This window comes from Coturnix japonica, chromosome 1 (assembly GCF_054131305.1).
Source record: "Coturnix japonica strain WE chromosome 1, WE-NBRP24, whole genome shotgun sequence".
Lineage (NCBI taxonomy): Eukaryota > Metazoa > Chordata > Aves > Galliformes > Phasianidae > Coturnix > Coturnix japonica.
Genome location: NC_140663.1, coordinates 124759056 through 124772115, shown reverse-complemented (window position 1 = coordinate 124772115; position 13060 = coordinate 124759056). Strand labels below are relative to the sequence as shown.

At 37.7% G+C, this 13060-nt stretch overlaps 1 protein-coding gene across 6 annotated transcripts in view; it reads right to left on the bottom strand.

Moving 5' to 3' along the window:
• The window catches only part of NCK2 (NCK adaptor protein 2), a 76589-nt gene that overhangs the window by 32572 nt on the left and 30957 nt on the right, over positions 1-13060 (bottom strand). The window lies entirely within an intron of this gene.

Below are 13060 nucleotides of genomic sequence, written 5' to 3'. Positions count from 1 at the left end.
AAGTACATAAATAACCTCATATACGTGCATATATCTCTCACATGCATACATATGCACACACATCTCACTGGGAACGAGGTATTGTGCTCCTAGAAAACTATCTGAACATACAGTATATGAGAACAAAATACATCCAAAATTTAAGGGGGCTTCACACTGAGAATAGAAGATATGTATATTCACACACACACTCAACACTGTACACTGTACTGGTATTAGAACTAAAACACATATTTGGACATCGTAGGATTGCTGACTTTTAATACCAAGTGTGGCAATTAACGCAGAATACTTCAAAATGACTTCTCATTAGGATGCAGTGACTACTGAGCTAGAAGTGAGTAATCACAACGTTCCATATCGAATTTAGTGCGCAAATTGTAGGTATTCACAAACAATAGAAGCTGACATTAATATTAAGGAGGTCAGTTTTCAAAAGCTGAAAACAGTGACGCATGGAAACTGTGAGGAATAAGTGTGAACAGAAATGTAAATAAGTTATTAACTATGAGAGAAGAATGTTTTATCACATTTCCTACACTACTCTCACAACTTTGCACTTACGAAAGAAGCAGTACATGGTTAAAAGGATATCCTGTTTAAAATTAAAACAAAAAAAAGCAGCATAGAGCACTAGAGAATTGCTGCATTTCCTCCTCCCTCTGATTCTTCTATGATTTTTCTTTTTTTCTTTTTTTAAAGAAAAAACATGATAGAGACAAGTACAAGTCAGGAAACGCAAACTGAAGTATCAAAAGAAGCTAATAAGAGCTATAAAACACTATTAAAGTGTGTCTGGCATAAATTAAACATTACCAGTAGAATATGTATGAAATACAAAATTAAGTTTCCTGTAAGAAAAAAAAACATTCAATATCTTTTTCTACACTACGGGATTATCTTACAGTGACAACTATTTTCTGTTCTGTCATTAAGTAGTGTAGTAAAAATAATGAGTATAATTAAACACTTAATCTCCAAACGCACCGTAAGACAGCAGCAGAATTGCCCACAAAGCTTTTACAATTTTCAGTATTAACTCTGAGCAAAATTTGGTGCTATGAGGAAGTTTTGGAGAATTACAGCTGTGCCACTAATCTGAAAGTGTAAGTGGAATGTCCTTGGTAACACTGCTAAGCAGTCAGCCTAGCTCTAACTCTAGAAAAATAAAGGAGAGACAAAGAACTCTCCATGCTCCCCCTCTCTCCTCCTCCCCTCCCCCCCTTGGAAACAAAGGGTTTCCAAGAGGATAGGCATGATGATATAAACTACTTATATATACATATATACATACATATATGTATATATATTTAATTTCAGCTCTTGGTAGATGCACAGACCTAAATCAAAGTCCACATCCAAGAGGAATGAATTAACCACCAGCTGAGTGGCAGATCCAAGGATCAGCCCCCAGGATAGTTCAGCAGAGAACAGGGATCCTTCTAGCCTGTTCCAATGCATTTGCTCTCAAGTACAATAGCACTCAGTTTCCTCTTGAGTCACTTCGAAAACAAACAGAGTAATTACAGATAAATATTTGAGGGAGAGCGATACAACCTGGTGGACTGGTTAATTACATTTGAGATTCTTTGGCCTGAGCACATTAAAAGGTCAACTCTGAAGGCATGATGTGTACTTTTTCTTTCTTCCTCAATGACACTTCTTACTAAAACAGGAGTAAGTTATGCAACTTCAAAACCAGTGAAGGGTCCATCTTAATCAACCAGCAGCTTAAAACCACACCAGCTATGTAACACTATGTTGATGCTATCAAGAAGCTTGCCCCCACACATCTCAAACACTTTTTCATCATCTTCTAATGTTTAATGACACAACACTGTGAGGTTCTGTTTTTCTGTTTCTCCAAACAGATGCTTTTAACAGCTTTTAACTTTTGTTTGATTATCCCTGCTCTATAATATATCTGGTATTTCAATCTCTACTACAACTGCAGCTACGCTGTAGTGTCTTGCATCTTGAGTTCCAAACTACAAACAGGAAACCTCAAGACTAGTTTGGTGGTAACGAATTTCTGCTTAGCTTCAATAGAGCACAAAAGTTAAGCTTGTTTTTTGTCTTATAAGTGGCTTAGGAGTCTTTGTAAAAAAAAATATGTGCAAAGGACTGAAGAAGAATACAAACTAAAAACATACAAAAATGTTCCTTCCTGCCAATGAGTCAATACAGCCTTTTTACCATTAAAAAAAAAAAGCCCAAACCACTCAAAACGAACAGCTCACTAACATACATTCAAATAAAAACCTGCATAAAAATGAATTTGTGAAAAGCACCCCACCTGACATTTCCATGAAGGCTATCTCATAAATTAACCTGCTCGAATGAAGTTAGTGGGAATGGATTTAAGTCATCTCTTAATATGTGAGATCACTATTTAGGAAAGAGAGCAGTTCTAATGTCAAAGCATGCATCATGTAAGCACACGGCCCTAACAATACCTCTGATGGATTCAGCCACCACTGTGCTGGGTTCCAGCCCTCCAGGTCCCCACGCAAGCACCAAGACATTACTCAATGTCTACTGGGTTGGCTGAAAGGCCAATGGAGAGCACAGTGGATACTGATGGGGTTCACTCACTCATTCATGCCTTGCCTTGTAGGCCGCAGTCACCTCATGGCTGCCCACTTCTCAAACTAACTCTGCTTTGCAGTTTGAGGAACATGGTGTCAGAAATTGATGTCGACAAGAAAAGGAAGCAGTACTTCTACAACAATAAGTCTCCAGAATGTGTTATTAGATAAGAATAATGTGGCTACCATTTATTTGAAAAAGCAGTAGATTAAAGCTAGACATCCTCTCTAATGGTGAAATAATCCTCCGTAACCTTACAAGACAGGCTGCTGCAGCAACAATGAACACACGCTTGAATTCTAGCCTCATATTATTATATGCAATAATGCCCTAATTGTACATGATGTTCACTCAGTTTCACGCTGTAACCTTCATACCATCTTCACTAATTTCGTATTTTTTTCTTCTCTAATTAGCGGTACTGTTACAACCCAAAATGTCCTGGTCTGAGGCATTTCAAGATGCAATGCATAACCAATGTGATACGCTTACAAACACACCGTCTTTCTTATTTACATAAGAACCTCCTTAAACAGATGAGTAAAGTTTTTAAAAAATCTTTTGATGTTTTACCTAAAAAGAAAGATATTTCTATACCCTTTCTGGAACAGCATGCCTATTATCAAGAAGGCAGTGTTCATTTTTAGCTTCTGACAGATGATTTAAATTTATAATTTCAAAGGATAAAAAGCTGATATTCTGCAGGAACAAGTTGATGTTACATTAATGCATGTTAAAATTTAGCAGCAGTAGTTCAGAGCCTTATAATTTACTTCAGCTTAAAATAAAATAATAAAAGTTATGGAGAAAGCATTCTTACAGGTCTTAGCTAAGCTGGAACAGAAAGTGCAAAGGGTTTATAATAAAAGCTGGTCTGAAGTGTTCTCCTATGCATGGGATTACTATTAAGAAATTGCCCATGGACAACCGTCAGGGATTTAAAACAAGAAAACCCAGACCAAACATGAAAAAACAAATATATTTCAGCTTGGAATTTTTGTATTTCTCCCCTTTTTTAAAGTTTTTAAAATTTGTATTTACTTGTGTTTTTAATGCATTTGGAAATCAGGGCAAGGATTAACAAATAATACTGGCAACTGTCTAAAGGACAGAAAATACAGAGAGACTCCCCTTTCTTTCCATCAGACCAGACTTTACACTGACCAACAGGCTCAAGCAGAGTGACCAGAGTCCAACACACACAGAGAAACAAACACCCGAAGTTGACATCAAGGCAACATTATCTATATGATAGATGGATGAAACATGCTCTGCGTAATAACAAAGCAAGCCTACTGCTACTCATTCATTGACAATCTCACATTCACTTTAGTCATCCTTCTTGCCTTGAAACTAAAAGTCAGCCATTCGTGGCATAGTGAGCATCATGAAATTTTATAAAGGAGGCCTTCTTGAATTTCATGAAGGATTCAGAAAGTGTTTGCATAATCTGTTTTCATAGTATCTTCTCTTTCCCCAGCTCAAACATTCAGCAGTGTGTCTGAATTATATTTCATTAGAAGTGCTGGTTCATTTACGCACTGTATAAGCAAAGAACAGTCTTCAAATGTAAGAAGTGTAACCTTGATCTTACAAAGAAGGACAAAGCTCAGAATCACGGTAGATTGCTGCACTTTACAGCTAATCCCTTGAAACACTGCTACCTACTTTTCCAGGGATTTCACTTTAAACTGTCTATAAAGTGCTGAAAATAAAATTGAACTGTTGACCTTCTGTTCCCCAACAGAAAAATCATATATTCTTTGTTATATATATTTTTTAAACTACAAAGAGGAAGAGATGCTTTTTCATGCCCAAAAATGCATTTATCCCCACCAATCAGGGCTGTTCAAGGAAAAGAAAAATAAAAGAGGGCACTGTTTATTTCTAGGCAACGTTCACTTGACACTTTTCAGCAATTTATCCATCACATTACAAATTTAATTTACTGCGTGACAGTAGGAAATTCTGCAAAATACATACATTAAAAACTGCTTTAACTTTCTAGTTCACAGAGACCTATGCACTTAAAAGCCCCATTCGGATTCTGTTCCCATAATCTTTCCAATTTGCTGTTATTTCAAATACCAAATACATTCTTACACTTACAGATTATTATTTACTAGGTCACAAGGAGCATTATTTATATTCTACCCTGAAAGAAGAATGTGCATAAGAGGCGAGGGGGAACCAATGCTTCTCTATTTAAAAATCTCTTAGGACAAAATGTCATGCAGAAGTTAAGCTGAATTCAGGGTAACCCTAACAACTAGACAAAATCTAGGAGAGAGTTTCTTCAGCAGAAAACCACTTTCCAGAAGTGATGTCTTTGAATGCTACGGGTAAAAATAACCACCAGACATAAGATATATTCATTCTTGCCTCTGTGCTTGTGTGTGTAATCAAAGCAGCAGCTTGAAAGATGCAGTGTTCAATTGAGTTAGATTTATTCCTATTGAAATGGATGCATCCCCCTGATGAAAAATCGCACCAGAGATGGTCACTCAAAGCCACCTTTTTCATTTTCTGATAGGATGTAATACCTAGAGGAGGAGCAATTCAAAATGAAGACGTTTTCCAGCATCTTCTATTGATATGTAACAGCCTCACAAGTCACATACTGGTGAAATCAATGACTGCTGCACTGATGCTACACAATTTAAAAAGCAGAAGCCAAGGTAAGAAAGGGTCACCCAAATCTCCCCCTAAAATCGTCTATTCCCCTTTAATCTAACAAACTTCTCAGAGTCAAACTGAGATCTACTCTTAACATCCCCAAAACACAAATGCAGATGAAACCCTCTAAAGCTTCACCTTTCCCAGTGAAACAGGCCTCAAGCCAATCTATCCTAAAGATCTTCAATTCAAAATCATTTACATTTAAGTGAAGACTGTGCTCTTGGACTGGAATGTTGGCAGCATTCATTTCTTTTAACACAATATTTCTTACGTATCTTTCTCCAGCTTGAGTGAGTGCCTTTCAGAAAAAAACAGTAGTACTTGTGAATGCTCTACCGCACGACTACGGCAGAAAGTCTCTGTTAATTCCCCTAAGGGGAAGGGTACGTGTCTAACACCAGAAAGAAACACCGTCCCCAGAACAGGACAGAGAACAACAAGGATTTTATTTTTTCTAATTTCTAAGTGTTTCTGCTAAAACACACTCCACAGAACACGGATTTCCATAAGCACACTCAGGAGATGCACTTTATTCTGAACTCTTACCTTGCAGTTCAGCTGCTCTAACGCCGCTTACCCAGATAAGGGTAAGGTAGGAAGTCATTGCATGGCTGTTAGCCCTTACATGATTTTCCACTGCACTTGAGCTGCTGCTCCAGAAAGTGCGCTTCTGAAAGTAAATCTGACTTTTCCCATAGAAACTGTTACCCAAACCTAACAGAAAGTAGACTACTCTCAACAACAGTGCTTCAACAAAAGTGACCTCTTCCCTAAATCTCCTTCTATTGTTTTATCTAATGCCAGGAATTTCTCCACAGCCCACTTTTCTGAACAAAATCTGTCCACAATAAGCAAATCAGTTCTAAATTAAACATTTGGCTTTGGCTGCTACAGCACATTCCCTTTCATCTAAAAATGTTATGTACTTTCACACTGATGGGATGTTCTATCCTCACTCATGGACACATTTTCTTCTTTCTTCCCACTAGATAACATTAAAATGCAACAACAAGAGTGAAAGAGAAATAGTAGAGCCAAATAATTCCCAAACACGAAGAGAGACTGTGGGAATTAGCATCTGTACTTGAATCACAATTAAATAAGAACACAAACAAAATCACACAGGTCTGAAATTCGGAAGCTTAGCTACAAGCTTTAGTCTTATTTTTTAAGGACAGAATAAGCCCCAAGACTCAGAAGGCAGAGATGCCCAGCCAGCACTCACAGGCCAGAACCTGTGATCTGAAGCCTGCTTCATGCCATCATTTCCTCTGCTTCTCCTAAACCACAGCCCAACAGCAGGTTGCAGCAAGTCACTGATAGCACTGCTTCCACTTTTCCCCCCCTGCTCTAAGAATAGCAGCAGCTGTTCCTCACATAAGCAGACATAAGCCCACCACATGTATGTGACCTCCCCTGCCATTTTGGCCATGTGGTGAAAGTAATACATAGGAGAAGGGTATAACTTACAGCTCTGGAGATTTCCCTAAGTTTCAGAAGGTATCTCAGAATAACTGTGTATCCAAAGAGTGCCTGGAGTATAAATCAGCATTCGGGAACATAAGCTGCTATTATTCCACTGATGGTAAGGTCCAAGGTCTAAAGAGCACTACTGTCAAAACCTTGCTTACAAAGGTGTTTAAAAAAAGATATATATATATAATTTATAATTAAGTTATTATTTATGTAATTTACATAAATATGTATATAATACATATATACGCACATGTATTAACAAAATACTTATTCTAGTGAAAACATCCGAGTAAATTTTACACAACTTTCTGTTTCAAGATATATGCTGTACCCTACAACATGCCCCATCTTTATCATTATAACACAGTACCCCCTCCAGCCATGATGGAACAGATCTTTCCAAATCTTATCTAAATTCAGAGCTGGTATTAAATGCTGTTCAAAAGTCTTCAGGGAGATGAAATCCAATACTTGCTCTACCTGTTTAATCCTGAAAGACAAATTACAGGAATCAAATTTAAAGGCAGTCTAACCCACACCTCAGCAGCATTTTTTGGGATGGTACCTGCTAACTTGAGAACAAATGGTATGAAACAACCCAGCTCATCAGGGGACGTTCTAAGCAACGTCAGACAATAGAATTAATGATTATGGTGCAAGGTAGAGAATTCCAAATTAACCTCTTGGGAAAACACAGATCCCCCAGCTACCAGTTGCTTCAGGTGAAGGATCTCTCTGACATTGCTTCCTGCAGCCATGGGCACCAGCAGAAAATGCTCAGCTTGCATATAGGAACACATCAGGTAAGATGCCAGTATTTTCCACCAGGCAACAGGTAATTTTTTTTTATTGTTATTATTATTTTGAGTGGAAAGATGTGCAACAAATGGCAAGAGGGAAAGATGTGTTAAGAAGAAATGCGAAGACTCAGCCCAGGATGGAAAAAAAAAAAAAGCGCTAGTCATAAAGACAGCAGCAGCAGGCCTGCTGGGAGGACCAAGCATGCAGCTGTTGTGTCCAAAAGTAAGAGCAGGACAAAGTAAAAGACATGAGGGGAAAAGAAAAGGGTAGGAGAACAGGTAGTTGAACATAGGCTTTATTATGGGGAACAATTAAGAACAGCTGACTGAGAAAACAGCCTCCAAGTAAAGGAAGGATAAAATGAGAGCTGTAGGGGATCCCTGAAACAAAAGAGTGTGGAGAGAAAGAGCACAAAGGAGAAGAATGTAAAATCCAAGAGACTGTAAGGAGCTATGATGTCAAAAATAGACTCACAAACTTAAGGTCAGGGAGAGAAAAAACAAATTTAAAAGGTTTACTTCTCTATGTGTGGAATCCTATGCCTCGTATTACTACAGGCTTAAAATACACGACAGGACAAACTCATTTTCCTCAGTCCTCTCGGCTTAGCACAATTCAGGCTTTGTCACCACAGTGCCAATAGTAGTTGTAATCCCAGATTAACTAAGAAAGTTATCAGAAACAGAATTCCTTAGCAAATTTATGACAGTGATTTTTAAACATTTTGTTTTGTAAAATCGACCAGTTTTGGCAGTTACCAAGAACGCCTCTTCAACACACAAAAGATCACGGATTGCAAATACAATCTCATCCTTCATCAAAAGGAGCCATTTAGCAAGAAGAGTTTAATATCATAATGCATTTAGTGTAACGTATACATTTAATATAATATTCAAATGATACGTATTTTTATAAGGAATATGTTAAGAGCACTACTGAAAACATGGGCATTACAGTTTCAGTTGTATTCTATTAACTTGCACCCTGATCATAACACAAACACTGAATCACTTAGAATTCCCTCAGAACCTCCAAAACAGAAGAATTGTCTTCCAGCAATTATGAAATAGAGAAACAATTCCACAGCTGATTTTATAACCAGGACTGATGCCAACTCTGGCCTGCACTCCTCCTTCTGTAAAGCCCTAAGACAAGCCCTCGAAGTACAGAACTGTGAAACAAGCCCGGCATCCCTCAGAAAGCTGACAGGAGGGCATCTCCAGGAAAAGTTTGCAAGCAGAAGATAACAGCAGCTCCTTCCTGGGGCAGGACAGAGCTATTAGGGTACGTAGCACTTAGTAAAGTCAGCCTTGGTTGCCTGGCTAATCTATTTCCTCCTCCAGGAGGGCAGTGGATTACTAAACGGCCCTTGTGCTGATACAGCCTTATCACACTGCACAATGTGCTGGCACAGGGGTTGCTTAAAATCCACGCATCCCAAGCTCTCCAGCTGACTCTCCGGCATACATACCTCCATATGCAACACTTACCTAACAAAGGTTTGCAGCATATCAGGCTATTTTTCCATTACCACAGATTAACCACATGAACTACTGTCAAAGGATTCTCGAGATCATATTCTAAACCACATCAGCAGTCCCTCTGAAAAGCAGCATGTATTCCACTCCTCTAACTGAAAGCAGCTTAATGCAGGAATATGTTCATTTAGTAACCCAGGAAATATGAGTTGAACTAGTTCAATGGCATTCCATTCAGCACCGATCAAAAGGTGTGGTCACTGAGAATTTTGTTATTGGTTAATAAACAAAGAGGCATAAGCTTAACCTTAGCTTATTTATGTGTATACATATTAAGAACACATAGTTTAAATTCATAGCTATACTCACAAGTTAAGAAATACACTAGATCCTTTTCAGTAGGCAAAGCCCTTTTTTGGCTCAGAAAACTGACACGTTGGATAAAAACACAGCTGAAGTCCATACAGAACAGCAAACCACAAAACAGCTTCCACCAGGGAAGATGCTGTCATCTTTCTGTTTTCACTGAGCTGAACGTACACATATTGAGGAAAGCTGGGTGCTGTTCTCTGTGGTACAGAAATCACGTGGATCACAGTGAGCCACAAATGTCTGTGGGCTGTAATGGGTACTGCTGCTACCTACAGACCAAATCTAAGTTGAACCTGAAGGAGTCAGGAAATAAGGGGGCGAAAAGTTAGACAAATGATTCATAATCAGTTTTGATATTATTAGTAAAGAAAAGCATGCTTATGTTTTCATGTAAAGAATTACAATTTGATTACAACAAGAAACAAATTAGTCAAAATCTGAAAAAGCTGAAAAAAATATTTAATTTGGTGAAAATCAATTGTGCACCATATCATCATAAAAATATTTGGGAGGTATATTACTGGTTATGTGGATATGAGAGCAGAAGGGAAAGCATTCTTCTCTAATATTCATGACCAGCATTTAGAAATCACAGAATCACAGAATGACCCAGGTTGGAAGGGACCTCAAGGATCATGTAGTTCCAACCCCCCTGCCTGGCAGGGCCACCAAACATACACATTTACTAGATCAGGTTGCCCAGGGCCCCGTCCAACCTGGCCTTGAACACCTCTAAGGACGGGGCATCCACAACTTCCCTGGGCAGCCTGATCCAGGACCTCACCACTCTCCTAGTAAAGAACTTCCCCCCAACATCCAACCTAAATCTGCCCTCTTTCAACTTAAATCCATTTCCCCTTGTCCTGGTGTTATCAGCCCTTTCGAAGAGTTTACTCCCCTCCTGGATTTAGGTTCCCTTCAGGTACTGAAAGGCTGCAATGAGGTCACCCAGCAGCCTTTGGGGTGAACACTAAATAGTGATACAACTAGAAAGTATTGTATCACCTGCACAAGATAATTGGCAGCGTTCTATAAAATTGATAGCTCTACTGAACTTCCATCAATATTTTAAGAAACATTAAAAGCTATACTCAAAAGCTTAAAATCAACACTTTACACACCTATGATAATTGATATAAATACATGATTATTCTTTTTGAGGAAAGGAATGTAGAAATCTGCTCAGTCCCTACTTTTCATTCATCTAATTACTATCAGAACAAAAACTTCCCATGAAACCACCTCATATGGTACTTGAAGAATAGGAACAATTCTCCCCGGTTTTCAGCTTCTCAAAAAATCCATTAACAACCGCAAACATGCTGAGCGACAAAAAACACCAAGTACTTTCATACACCATTGCAGACAGTTGCATCAGGTTGAAATCAGTGCGCTTTTACCTCTTTAAATGAGGAGTGCTCTTTCAGAAGCTACCAGTGAGTCCCCTAGCTTGCAACATACATGCACTTGCACAGCAGCTGTCTGAATACCTCTGCAGACAAGGCTCTCTATGCAATGTTCTAATACTGTAACCACTGACATCTGATCTCAGTTTGGCAAATCTACTGAGCACAAAAAGACTGTGATAACTGAGCTGCATCTGCTTACCTCTAATTTCTTCAGACTATCTACCTTCTCCATACAGACGTATTCCTGCATACCCAAATAGCACATTCCAGGAAGACATAAGAAAGTAAGCTTGTTCCCCCCCAAAATTATACTAGTAAAGAATATTTCCCAAAACAAATTATCTAAGCATTACCACTAGAAGGTATGTATTAATAGCACGACCACTTTTCAAAGCATTTTGTTGTGAAATACACAGTGCAATTTTTTACAAAGAAACTGCAAGAGAAGGAGTAACAATTTCAAAATCACAGAATAACATTAAATACAATGTCACATTTTATGATAGTTAAGTGCTTTTAGGATAGCTTCAAGTCTGCAGCAACTGAATGACTGCAACAAATTGACAGAATGTTATATACTCTAGCTTCATGCTAATGTAACTGCAGAAATGACAGGAAGTTTTAACAAGATGCCTTTCTGTACTGTTCGCTCTTCTTGAAAAATAAAGAAAGAGAAACAAACAACCGAAACCAGTTAATGTGCAGTTAGATAAAAGATGACCGTTTAACACATACAAGTTATGCCACAGTTCTAAGATTCAACCATATCCTGTAAGAGCCCAACATTACCTGCAGTTTGGTGAGATACAAAGAATATTTTCAATGTAATTTGTGAATATTTAACAACTGCATCTGCTTTACTAAGAGCAAAAATATTTACTACGTTCTGATTCAGTGAAGCATTTCAAGTACAGCCTTTATTGAATCTATACATATGCATTAATTTCCTTTTTGGAAAGGCATGAAAATGCTCCATGCTCTACAGAATCAATTTTACCAAACTCAATACAGTCCATCAGAAACACGCACAATGGTATGTATGTGCATACAAAGGACAAATATGAAATACTAATAAAGAAATGAGATTTAATTTTCTTACTGAAATCAAGTGTTGCCTGACTGGACAGAGCAAGTATTCTCAATACCTACACTTAAAAGGGTGGAGGAAGCAACTGAGATGTCCCAGGACAGAAAAGGCCGCTCTTCTCTTCCACTTAGGAAGCTATTGTCTGTTTGGGAATTATATAAAACCTTCAGCTGCAATAAAAATGCTCATTTGGGTGCTCCCACTGTTTTTTGGTTTAATTTTTTTTTATTATTTTTTTTAAGTTTTCATTTTAAATGGTAGATGAAAAAAGATTTTTGACTCAGAAATAGCTTGAATTCAAAGCACTCTAAAGCCCAGACCCCAAATTCCTCTCTCTATAAGCAAAGTGATGAGGCTTTTGTTTTAATAATTTTTTTAATAGAAAAGTTAAGTGAAAGCTACGATGAGAGAGGCCAAGAAAAAGACAGTAGTGTTACATTACACATTTAAAACAAATACAAGATAGTTAATAATCTGAATTTTGAGCAGAAACTTCCATAGAAAAGTTATAATCATTATACTATGATTAAGTTCCTAGTTTGAAGAATCATCGTTGTTTTGGGGATTGCATATTTGTCTTCTAGATGCATCAATGGCCATTTCAAGAGCTTTTAATTATTTATTTTTCTATGTTATCTGCTACCTACATGCTTCCTAAACGCCCAAAAAAAAAAACCAACCATCAAACCAACCAGTCTGCCCTTAAAATTTATTACAGATGATTTCTCACTGTTGTTCAAAAATAATTACAGAATGTTCAAGGCTACACATTCTGATCTGTTGGGAAGGCCAGAGTTATAAAAGCATCTTTGAATGTAGTGGATAGATATAAATTAAGCTGAAAACATAGCGCAAAAGTCAACCTATCTCAAAGAATTTCAGAATTCTCTTTTCTATTACCTTGAAGGAAACCCAATCACATCCAAATACATTTCCAATAACATAGGTGATAAATTTAAGACTGGACTGCACTCGTAATTCTAACTGATTAATCTCTATTTCATTGACTTTAATTTGTTTAATGTCTGGTAACACTTCACTGAACAACCATTTAACAGAACTCACAGCAAAATCAAGACACATGAGGATTTTATGCATTGCGTTCCATCTAAGGACTATGAAATGTCAGTAATTAGCCATCATAACTTCATTCTGAAGAAGGTATTCTT